This window comes from Nomascus leucogenys, chromosome 25 (genome assembly GCF_006542625.1).
Source record: "Nomascus leucogenys isolate Asia chromosome 25, Asia_NLE_v1, whole genome shotgun sequence".
Lineage (NCBI taxonomy): Eukaryota > Metazoa > Chordata > Mammalia > Primates > Hylobatidae > Nomascus > Nomascus leucogenys.
In genome coordinates, this window is record NC_044405.1 from 2,884,016 (window position 1) to 2,897,204 (window position 13,189).

At 35.2% G+C, this 13,189-nt stretch overlaps 1 non-coding gene across 1 annotated transcript; it reads left to right on the forward strand.

Moving 5' to 3' along the window:
- The first annotated feature begins 12,221 nt into the window (after window positions 1–12,221).
- LOC115833195 lies at window positions 12,222–12,381 on the forward strand. The gene has a single exon (XR_004028640.1). It is a non-coding gene; the product is annotated as a U1 spliceosomal RNA (small nuclear RNA).
- The last annotated feature ends 808 nt before the right edge of the window (window positions 12,382–13,189 follow it).

The following is a 13,189-nucleotide window of genomic DNA, read 5'->3' on the forward strand; positions in this document are numbered from 1 at the left end:
AACATTCCATGCTCATGGGTTGGAAGAATCAATATCGTGAAAATGGCCATACTGCCCAAGGTAATTTATAGATTCAATGCCATCCCCATCAAGCTACCAATGACTTTCTTCACAGAATTGGAAAAAACTACTTTAAAGTTCATATGGAACCAAAAAAGAGCCTGCATCGCCATGTCAATCCTAAGCCAAAGGAACAAAGCTGGAGGCATCACGCTACCTGACTTCAAACTATACTACAAGGCTACAGTAACCAAAACAGCATGGTACTGGTACCAAAACAGAGATATAGATCAATGGAACAGAACAGAGCCCTCAGAAATAATGCCGCATATTTACAATTATCTGATCTTTGACAAACGAGACACCCTACTTAATTCAAGAATGTTGACTACTATTGGATATAGGACTGATTTCTGGGCATTCCAAGATTGGAATCAAAGGATAAAGAAGAGTGAGAAAAAAAGCAATAGGGAAGTATTTTGGAAAACATTTCTAGAGTAAAACAAAACTCAGTAAATAATTGAAAAACTCAAGAAAGAAGATGAGCTGGAATACAAAGGCAAATGGTAAACAAAGAAACAAATACAAGTTATATTTAGTATCAACTAAATGTTGATGTGAAACACAGACGGAGTAAACTGAAACTAAATAGCCAGATGATCTCAACATGTGTATTGGTATGAGTGACATGAAATAGGAGGCAATGAAAGCATGATAACATTTTTGTCTCATTTGGGAAGAGGTTATGGATGGTGTTAAACTTTAGATATTGATATAAAACTGTACTGGGATTAAACACTTGTACTCACAAAAGAAATAGGAAGACTCGAGATAGGATATATAATTTCCAAATTGCCAGATAAAAACAACAAAAAAGTGAGTCAAATGAAATACAAATAAAAGGATGAAATGTGATAGACAAGGTAACTGTTAATAAAACCACTGTGGGTTGAGAAATTTTAATGTTATATATTTAAGGTCTAAACATGAAAATGAAAGATTTTTTGTAATAAAAAAGTTACAGTGACAAAAAAAAGAATAAATTAAAAATTCACAATTGTTAACTAAAATTTTTAATATGTTTTTCCCAAATCACTAGAACAATTTTCCAGTCATTTCATGTCATACAGTAGCTTTACATGAGATAAATTTTATTTTACGTATATGCGTTTATTTATATGAATTATTTTGTACCCAATATTTTTAACAAAGTAGACTGGACCTATGTATAATACCTTAAATTATCCTTACCCTTCATTCACATTTAAATCCATTCCATATGGTACCGTACTGGAGTAAAGAACTCTAAATGTGTTGCACTGTTTGCTATTGTCTCCAACAATGAATTGGGAGGAAGGAGTGGGTGGGCAGGAACAAACCCTACTTCAGAAATTTTCAAATTATAATGAAAAATGTTTCATTCTTGCTCAGGATGTAGACAGCATTCATGTGAATCTGGAGACTAACCAGTTTCTTTACAAGGAAGTTTTTCTAAATATGTAACAAGAGCTACAACTGCCAGATAATTCTAAATGAGAAGTTAACAGTTTTCTTCCAGCTCTAAAAATACTAAGAAATCCTTCAGTGTTTCTGTTCTAATTTTCCTCATGCTAATTAGATGAGTGTCATTTTAGAAACAACCCTACTATGTTCTTTTTCTCCTTTAATTAGCACAGTAGATCATTATCTGTGCTTTTATGACCGAAAAGGGTGACAATTACAGCTGTTACATTGAAGCCTCACTGGAATGCCCTACTTGGGGCCCATGCCACAGGCCCACTGGAGACAAAGTCAACATTTATGAGTCATAGCATCCCTGTAAGATATTAAACTGCTTTTCAGCTGTGTCCCACATGTATCTTGTTCTCTGTCAGGAAAAACTCGGAATCCAGAAAAACTTCCAGAAAACAAATGTCATCTACATTGTAAGACTCATCTGACTGGATCATACAAATTCTTCTCCTGAAGAAACAGCTCTCTATAAGATGGAGAGTTGTCATGATAAAATTCCCATTAACATGGATCACATCCTTGCACTAATCAGTGTACTCTTAGATTTAAAACACTTGTAAACTGATAGATGTAATGTCCCCAAGATATTTGTTCCTATTTATATGACTTTTCTGTTGCATTATTTTTTGAGTAAATAGTTGTTATGAGTAATTTCTTTCATAATAAGAACTTTTGAATTAATACACTGAACTTATCCCAATGCAGCTAAGAAAGAAACAAATGATTTGTATTAGCCCATTCTCATGATGTTAATAAAGATATACCCAAGACTGGGTAATTTATATAATGAAAAAAAGGTTTAATGGACTCACAGTTCCACATGGCTGGGGATGCCTCGTAATCACGGTGGAAGGCAAAGGAGGAGCAAGGGCATGTCTTACATGGCGGCAGGCAAGAGGTCACATGCAGGGAGCTCCCCTTTATAAAACCACCAGATCTCATGAGACTTACGCACTGTCATGAGAACAGCACAGGGAAAACCCGCCCCTCTGATTCAATTACTTCCCACTGGGACCCTCCCATGACAAGTGAGGATTATGGGAACTACAATTCAAGATGAGATTTGAGTGGGGACACAGCCAAACCATATCATAATTCATGGTGAAAAATCTAAAATATGTGTTTCCATTAGTTTTGAAACAATGGAACTGTAATGTAAATTGATAGTCTTAAAGTCAATTATTTTTTCCTGAATGTATAATTTGGGAATCTTAATAACAACAATTAAAAAAATAGATTACTCAGTTACAAAAGTACAACAAATATTTTGGGAGGCCGAGAAAGGTGGATTGCCTGAGGTCAGGAGTTTGAGACCAGCCTGGCCAACACAGTGAAACTCCAACTTTACTAAAAATACACAAAACTAGTTGGGCATGGTGGCAGGTGCCTGCAATCCCAGCTACTCAGGAGGCTGAGGCAGGAAAGTTATTTCAACCTGGGAGGCTGAGGTTGCAGTGAGCCAAGATCGTGCCATTGTACTCCAGCCTGGGCAACAAGAGCTAAACTCCATGTCAAAAAAAAAAAAAAAAATAGATTGCTCAGTTACAAAAGTACAACAAATCCCATGACACAACTTTACCTATGAAACAAACCTGTACTTCTACCCTGGACCTAAAATGAAAGTTTAAAACAGTACACAAACACTCATGGACATATATTTAATTTAAAATAATTTCACATACCCCCACACAATGAAACCTGTTTTAATATTAAGATTATTAAGGATTTAGCTTCTCAACAGTCTTATAATCTTTAAATTGTAAACGTCTGAATCTTGGAGACCTCGCAGATGGGCGAGGAGAGAACAATACACAAAGCCAAAAAAAAAAAAAAAATGCCTGGAATGTGATTGATTTTTGGAATTTGTGCAAACACATAGGGTGGTGCATACTGAGGAGGCTGCAGAAAGGGAGTATAATAAAAAATCATATTTTTCTGTTTTAAATCAATAAAAGTAATTTTATAACAATGTGAAATAATTGTGGATCCAGCTGACAGTTTGCTCAAGGGTAGTTCACTTTAAATACTTGCCCTTATCACCTTAACTGGTCGCTCGCCCAGAATGGGCTGTGTTTAGAAGTCATGAGATGCTTCTTCCATGACTTTAGTGGCCTCTAAACTCATGTGAAATTTATACGTTTAAGTCTGGTCCAAAATGAATCACATCTGTTTTTTTGGAAACTGTGGCCAACTTAGAACTTTCAGAAGAAAATGAGAACAAAAAACGCTGCCTCTGTCTTAACAGAGCAGAAAGAAAGGATGTGAAAGAATATACAACCTTGACATTATGGATATTACTTTATCCCCTTATATTTGCAGTTTTTATATCAGAAAAAAGTTCTAAAACTAACATTTGGATACATGTCACTGAGTGGCAGAGTTGTTTCAATCGTAACTGAAATAGAGAACCATTCTTTCCTTTTTATGACAAAGACGAATTCTTCATTCTGTGAATGAGAATTAACAACCAAGGTATTTTGGGGCTTAATATTACAGAAGCTGTCATTAATTATAATGGAGCTTATTATAAAAAAGGAATCGTAATAAATCAGGCTGCAGTCAACCACCTTTGAACAGCTAGAATACTTACATACTCGTAGTATTTTGCTTTTTTCTTCTCTTTATTCCATATAATTATTTAGATCATCCTTTCTATTTCCTGATTCTTTCTTGTTTATGGTGTTTTTTGCATAGGGAATGACAATTGAAGAAAATATTGTAGTATTATATGAGTTTTGGTAGGGCAGTCTGGGTTAACAAATGTACTCCATAACATATAATAGACCACAAACAATAGAAATGTATTGCTCCTACCCTTAATAGTTCAAGCAAGGGTCTACTTTTCAACTGGCAGCTCTCATCTCGTGATAATTCAAGAACCCACACTCCTTCATCTGTGACTGCCAATCCAGAGGCAAGGTTCTTCATATTTTTGTTTCTGTGCCACGGACTCACCTTTCACTCTGGTAAAGCCTAAAGATCCTTTCTAAGTACAATGTTTTAAAATACATACAATAATAATAGGGTTTAAAGGAAAACAATTACATTGACATACATTTATCAAAACATGTATATGAAATGAATTTGGGCTACAGCAACAGATGTCTTTTTTTTTTTTTTTTTTTTTTTCAGAGGCGAGGTCTTGCTCTGTTGCCCAGGCTGGAGTGGAGATCATCGCTCACTACAGCCTCAACTTCCTAGGCTCAGCTGATCCTCCCACCTCAGCCTCTCAAGTAACTGGGACTAGAGGCATGGGCCACCTTGCCTGCCTAAGTTTTTCTTATTTTTGGAGAGATGGGATCTCACTATATTGCCCAGATTGGTCTTGAACTCGTGGCCTCAACTGATCTTCCCTCCTCGACTTCCCAAAGTGCTGAGATTACAGGTGTGACCCACTGTTCCCAGCCCTATGTGTGCTTTTAAATTAGTCTTAAATAACCAGATCTTGCAACGCAGTTCTAATAACCACCATAATTTTGAAGTAGTGATGAAGGCAAACAGTATTTTGAGATATCTGCAGCAGAAGAACTGATATAAAAATATCTATGATTTTGACTGGGAGCCAAGTCACAGGTACTACTGTACTACGGGGATTTGTTGGCTGCCATCATAAGAGAAAGAAATTATAAATTTAGGTTAGATCCAGTTACAATAGAGATGTAATTTGTTCCCATCCAAGTTCATGAACTCCCTGAATTCTATCCACAAATCCCCAAAGGCTAAGAATCTCAGCCCTTGTCTGCCAAAGCCAGCAGGAGGGAAAAGTGAGCATGGAAGAGCATTTAGTTTTAGTACTTGGTGCTGATATTAACTGCAAGTATAATGGAATAAAATAATATCCACAACATCAAAATCGTATATCCTTCCCCCATTATAAACTTTGTCCCTAGAATGGCACATATAACTTCCTATTGACTGTAATTCAGACATATAAGGAAGTAGGAAGAGAGGGAACAGATTCTATGAGAAATATATTTTCTTTATTTTTATTTTAATTTCTGGGATACATGTGCAGAATGTGAGGGTTTGTTATATAGGTATGCATGTGCCGTGGTGGTTTGCTGCACCTATGAACCTGTCATCTAGGTTTTAAGCCCTGCATGCATTAGGTATTTGTCCTAATGCTCTCTCTCCCCTTGTCCTCCACCTCCTGACAGGCCCTGGTGTGTGATGTTCCCCTTCCTGTGTCCACGTGTTTTCATTGTTCAACTCCCACTTATGAGTGGGAATATGCAGCGTTTGGGTTTCTGTTCTTGTGTTAGTTTGCAGTGAATGATGGCTTCCAGCTTCATCCATGTCCCTGCAAAGGACATGAACTCATTCTTTTTTTAATGGCCGTGTAGTATTCCATGGTGTACATGTGACATTTTTTTTTTTTTATCCAGTTTATCACAGGAACATTTTTACACTGTTGATGGGAGTGTAAATTAGTTCAACCATTGTGGAAGACAGTATGGCAATTCCTCAAGCATCTAGAACCAGAAATACCATTTGACCCAACAATCCCATTAGTGGGTATATACCCAAAGGATTAAAAATCATTCTACTATAAAGACGTATGCACACGTATGTTTATCGCAGCACTATTTATAATAGCAAAGTCATGGGACCAACCCAAATGCCCATCAATGATAGACTGGCAAATACATTTTCTAGTAGTCGAGTCAATTTACAGACCTGAAGGAGGCAGTCCAATTTAGTTCCTGTTAAAACTGTCGTGATCAGAAGGGTAAATTATCCTTGCTCGTTAAAATTGTCCCTATGTTCCCATGCCTTTAATGTTTTTGTTTTTTATTTTCTGTGCCCATTTTGGTTTATTCATCATTGTCACAAAATATATTGACAAATGGGATTTAAATTACTATTATAATAACATAGCATGTGGAACAAATATTAATTTCTAAGCTCATGAACATCATATTTCTAGATCTAAGCTGACTTTTTACCTAGTAACCATACATTAATGACTCATGGAGAGTATGTATTCTATATAAGTGCCACAGAAATCAAGTAAGTGTCTGATAAAGCCCAACTCACACCTCATGGCACACCACGGAGGAAGAGAGTGACTCTCCTTGGAAATCAGAAAGATTTCTAAGTGGAGGGAAAGTTTTTGCTTGGAAGTTAGGAATTCATAGCACTTCAACTGGTGGACCTAAGGAAATTTTATCCCAGAAAACATTGTGAACAAAGGAGAGGAAAAGTATGTTCTGAAAATGATTACTATCTTGGGTTGACTGTAGCATGGGGTCATAAGGGAAAATAAAACGATAGTCCACTCTAAAAAGTATAAAACATCAGAGTATGAATAGTCTTGATGTTCTGCCAAAATTGGCAGAGAGACTGGTTAGGTAGCTATTGTAAAATTCAGAGAAGAGTAAGTTCTTGTACAAGTCATTGGCTACGGAAAGGGAAATGAGTGGATTATTTTGAAAGATAATTTAGATTTAGAAATAACAGTTCATTATAGAGATTCTGTTTCAGGAACAAATATGAGAGAGGAAGTTGAGAGGGTAGCTTCTGATGGTTAACCTAGAGGATGGTGGTGCTGTCTAAACCATGGCAGAAGACAAAGGCAATGGGGCAGACTGAGGGAAAGAAGATAATGGGCTCAGTTTGGGACATTTTAGGTCTGCTGCATGAGCAGGACATGCATTTCACACTGAGAGAAACAGTCGAGGGTGTAAGCCTGAAATGTAAGAGAGGGCCAGTATTTGAGTCATAGGTCTCCTGGGAACCAGTTAGGACAATATGAGTAAAATCAGTTAGGAAAGGACTGTCAAATAGAATATCAGTCAATTTCAAAGCACCTAGAAAAGCAGTTCCACACAGGAATCAAGACTTTCTCATACTAGCTGCATTTTTTATTGCATTTAACTAAATGATGGATGAGAATAAAAAACATCAAAAGACTCATAAAAGTAAGATTTTAAAAATATGCCCTGCTGCATTTTCAGGGACAAGATTAAACGTAAGCATTTATATATTTATTTCTTTTATATATTTCTTTTCTTATATATATATATATTTCTCTTTATAGACGATGAATGACAAGTGTGTCATTGTTAACAGTTTCACTCAAATATTGAAGAACTTAGACCCTCTATTAGAAAATACCTCATAAAGCAAAACTGGGCCACATGTCCATTTCTGAACCAATCACTGGCAGGGAAAATGGGATAACTCCTTGGATTATTAGTCTCTTCCTGGAGGATGAATGGAATTTACTTATCAAGATACTTAGCTATGTGTATTAGGCTTGGGGTAGAGATTACCTGAAAACACAAGTCAGAATGCTCTTGGAAAGAAAGGAGGAGTGGATATTATGAAGGCAAAAGCAATGTCTATTGTATCTTGATGATCTGGCTGATTAAATAACAATAACAACAACAACACATGTTTTCTTTTTAACGCTTATTATTTTGTATTATTCTAAAAAGTATTAGTTCTTCCTCCTTAATCGGATACAGTTTATAAAGGATTTTGCCCTCATGGTTATCATTCTGAATTAGCATGAATCATCAATATCAAAAATACACAGGTAAAAAATGTAGATAATAGAGCCAAATACAAACAACATCGGAAAATATATTGGAAGATATTTGATGAATTTTTAAAATGTAACTTTACAATGGAGAGATGTTGTTTGTTATGTTTTCTGGTTAATGTCCAGTGCCTAAAAAGATGCCTCATACATAGTAGGCACTCAGTAAATATGTGTGAAATGAATAAATGATGAAAATCTTTGTATCACTTAAATTGCGACTTTTATCTTTCTCTGAAAACAGAATTCTCTGTAAATATTTTATTTTCGATGACTCTCATTCTATTATTCCTTTTTGTAATATTCTTTCTAAATTTCACTATGTGTAACCTCATTTGCCCTTCAACTTTATCCAAAGTTCTGGATGTATTCATATTGACTTCTTTCCCTTTTTGGCTTTTAAATATCCTGGCATAATTTGTTTTGACTGGGTAGAACTGTGTTCTTTTGGACAGCCAACTTCCTTGAGCTCTACTTTCTAAAAGAAGCCCAAGGATTCATCGTACTAGTTTTCAAATTTGATGGAATTAGCTTCATAAAGTTAATTTTCTTAATTCTGCTGACATTTCCATTTCCTTGCCTTAGGGAAGAGAATTCAATTTCATTAATTTGTGATTGTTTCTTCAAGGTTTCTTTCTACTATTAGAAGCCCATCTAATTTTTCCCATGAGCAAGAATAAAATCTGATATCTACCCTAGGAATTTTACCTTTATTACAGAAGATCAAGTCATGAGATCTCATTGCTTCAGAAGTACTTTGTCATCAGTAGTCAGTTTGATATGCGCCTGTCAATGCTTCTTCATCTTTATTTAAAATTGCTTTAAGTCAACTAAAGTAAACCTTATTAACCTTCTTTTACTGGTTTAGTGATTTATATAATTTACATTAAGTTTATAATGTGGTTATTTTCTGTGTTCTTACCATATTAGCTTTAATCCAAGTATTATTTCCAAACAATCCCATTGCTACACCTTTATTCTGGATATAAAAAAGCATTAATTTCACAAATAATTATGAAATGAGTTCTCTTTTCTAAGCTCATCCTCTAATTCCAAGTGCTATTCTACTCATTGTCAGGTATGTTAACTCTGGCCCTGAGATGGGGCTTCCAGATATTCCTGATTAATTCCATCATTCAAAAGTCACATTGAAGCCTATTTGCATAGTTGTATGATTATTTCCTCACAAAAGAATATAGTAATTAATAGATAATGAGATATTTAAAACATTATGATGGTCATTGAAACGATATATGTCAGTGTTCGTAAGTCGATAATTTTATTTAAAAAGCTTTAAAGAAAGTGAGCAAATGAAGGGACAAAAAACTAAAATCTTCAACTGGTTTGCATTAGAAAGAAAAAACAAATGGTAAAAGAGTTGATGATAACCCAGAGAAGAGTTAAACAGATAGCTAAACCTACTTATTAAATTAAACAGGAAGATATCAGTTGACTAAAGTGACAAGATGGTTATTTTATAAAAACCTTAAAGTGCTTCAAATTATGCCCTATTAATTCTTTTTATTTCTTCAACTAATATATTTTGAGTGTTAGTATATGTGAGTTATTACAGAACTACTGAATGTGAGCCAGAGAAGTTGGATTAAAAATTATGGTATTGCACTTGAGTTGTCTAAGGGATGATTAGGGTAGGCCTCCACAGGTAAATGAAGCACCTATATAGTTAGTTATTTAAGGAAATATAGTCTATGCGTCTGTTTTTGTGCCAGGCCCATGCTGTTTTGGTTACTGTATCTTTGTACTATAGTTTGAAGTGCCAGCTTTGTTTATTTTGCTTATAATTGCATTGGCTATTTGGGCTCTTTTTTGGTTTTATATGAGTTTTAGGATAGTTTTTTCTAATCCTGTGAAAAATGATATTGATGTGATAGTAGTAACATAGAATTTGTAGATTACTTTCGACACTATGGCTATTTTAATGATATTGACTCTTCCAATCTATGAGTAGAGAATGTTTTTCCATTTGTTTGTGTCATCTGTGATTTCTTTCAGCAATGTTTCATTGTTATCCTTGTAGAGATCTTTCACCTCCTTGGTTAAAAGTATTCCTAGGTATTTTATCTTTCTTTGTGACTATTGTAAATGGGATTGTGTTCTTCATTTGGCTGTCAACACGAACATTATTGATATATAGAAATGCTACTAATTTTTGCACCTTGATTTTGTATGCTGAAACTTTACTGAAGTCATTTTTAAGTTCCAGGAGCCTTTTGGTGGAGTCCTTGGGGTTTTCTAGGAATAGAATCATATGGTCAGCAAAGAGAGGAAGTTTAACTTCTTCTTTTCCCATTTGGATGCCTTTTATTTCTTTTTCTTGTCTGATTGCTCTGGCTAGGACTTCCAGGACTATGTTGAATAGGAGTGGTGAGAGTGGGCATTCTTGTCTTGTTCCAGTTCTTCAAGAGAATGCTTACAGCTTTTCCCATTTGTTATGATGTTGGCTGTGGGTTTTTCATAGACGGGCCTTATTATTTTGAGGTGTGTTCCTTTGATGCCTAGTTTCTTGAGGGTTTTATCATGAAAAGATGTTAGATTTTATAGAAGGCTTCTTTTGCATCTATTGAGATAATTATATAGTTCTGTTTATGTGGTGAATCATAGTTATTGATTACTGTATGTTGAACAAATCTTGCATCCCAGTAATGAAGACTAGATACAAACAGCTCACAAACATGAGAAATGCTCAACATCACTGAACATCAGAGAAGTATAAATCAAAACCACAAAGAGATACCATCTCATACCAGTCAGAATGGCTATTACTAAAAGTCAAAAAACAACAGATGCTGGTGAGGTCATGGGTAAAAGGCAACACTTATGCACTGTTGTTGGGAATATAAATTAGTCTAGCCACTGTGTAAAGCAATTTGGAGATTTCTCAAAGAATTTAAAATGAAACTACCATTTGACACAGCAATCTCATTACTGGGTATATATCCAGAAGAGAATAAATCATCTTACCAAAAGACACATACACTCGTATGTTTATTACAGCACTATTCACAATAGCAAAGACATGGAATCAACCTAGGGTCCCATCAGTGGTGGATTGGATAAAATGTCATAAATATACACTGTGGAATACTACACAGCCATAGAAAAGAACAAAATCATTTCCTTTACAACAACGTGGATGTAACTGGAGGCCATTATCCTAAGTAAATTAATGCAAGAACAGAAAAACAAATACCACATGTTCTCACTTATCAGTGGGAGCTAAACATTGGTTATCATGGACATACAGATGGCAATAACAGACACTGGGGACTACTAGAGAGGGGAGAGAAGAGAATAGTATCAAACTGACTGTTGGATACTATTTTCATTACCTGGGTGATGGGATCATTCATATAAAAAACCCTCAGCATCACACGATACACCCATGTAACAAACCTGCACATGTACCCCTGATCTAAAATAAAACATAAATTATTTAAAAAATAATTTAAAGTTTTTTAAAAAAATTAGAAATAAAGATAAATTATTTGATGAGAAACATGGTAATTAGGAAATGGGTATTCTGTTTAATTAAAATTTAACAGTGTGTATTATGTATCAAAATACTTGATTTAAATTTGTTCACGGCTTTCATCTCAACAGTTCTACTTCTGGCAATCAGTCTAATGGAAATAACTTATAGTATCCACAAAGAATTACAGAAAGGACACTATTTGAACTGCTTAGATCTTCCCACCACTCAAGGCAGAGCCTGAAACAAGGACTTGTAATAGTGTAGTGATAACAGGCTGCTGGAATGAAGGATAGGAGAGATTAAGGGAAGGAGAAAAAGCTATAATAATGTCTGTTGTCAAGCTCACTACAGAGGGCAACTGGGGCTTGGCTTCACCTGACATCTCAAAAGCCTGTAGAATGCCTAAGTTTTTCTCTGAAGGATCAACTGAGAGATGCATTCCTCCATGAAGGCTTATATCTCATTGGCTGAGGGCTACTTTGCAGGGATTACCTATGTTATCCACCCCCATTCCACTCCTGCCACAATATGCATGAATCAGTGCCAATTCTTGGGCATTCTTGGCCACAGAGTGAGGGAAAGAAATCTGTTTTAGGAGAGATGCTGTCAGCTTACAGTGAGTTGAAACCCACACAAAAATATCTACTGCACTTGTTGCCGAATTCAACGGGGAGACTTGGCAGGGGAGATAGCATGATCTCAAAGGTGGTTTTCTCAGGGCAAGATTTATTCACTGCACTCTGGATGTGCTGACCCCTATGATTTCCACCCAAGGAGGAAGCTTGACTGCTTAGTTTGTTGTAGCGGGGGACTGTGTTCACACTTTTCCCGGGTCTAAAATATTAAATGACAACAACAACAAAAAAATCAATGGGGAGATCTAGGACATGGAGGCAAGACATTAGAGTCATTTGATTTAAAAAATCATGGTGGTTATTTTAAAATACGTTCAAAAATTGGGGATGGGTAAATAAACCAAATACACACAAAAATGGAGTTTGGTTATTATAGCATACAGCTAACTTGTATGACAAAATATTTTGTAGCCACCTGAATATTTCTAGAAGAATATTTAATGCTTTAGGAAATTGTTTGTAATATTAAGTGAACAAAATAAATAATAAAGTTATACAGGTATTAATTATTTATATATGCATAAAATTATTTGAAAATATATATTAACATATTAACAGGGGTGACTTGGATGTAGTAGAATTATGGTTTATCTTCATTTACTCTTTTGTACTTCTTCATATTTCCTAAATGGTTTACAAAGATCATATATTATTTTAGTAACTAAAAAATCAATGGAAACAAATTTTCATTGCATTGAATTCATTCTATAGTTCCACTTTCTAGGAATTCATCCAGGCTTTGTGAACTATGGAACTCACTATAAAATCTTTTCTCAACCAAATGTTCAGTGTACACCCTAAAGCCTCATTACAAATTTGACTAACTATGATTTTGTGATGTAGCCTCAGCTCAAGCCTCCTGTCTCTCATTGACTGACCCTAAAAAGCAATATGTGTACTTGGAGATCTTCAGAATCTTCAGTGTAGATAAGAGCACATTCACTTAATTGAATTATTTATCCTTGATTCAGCCAGCAGAAACAGAAGAGCCAAAAAGAAAGAAAG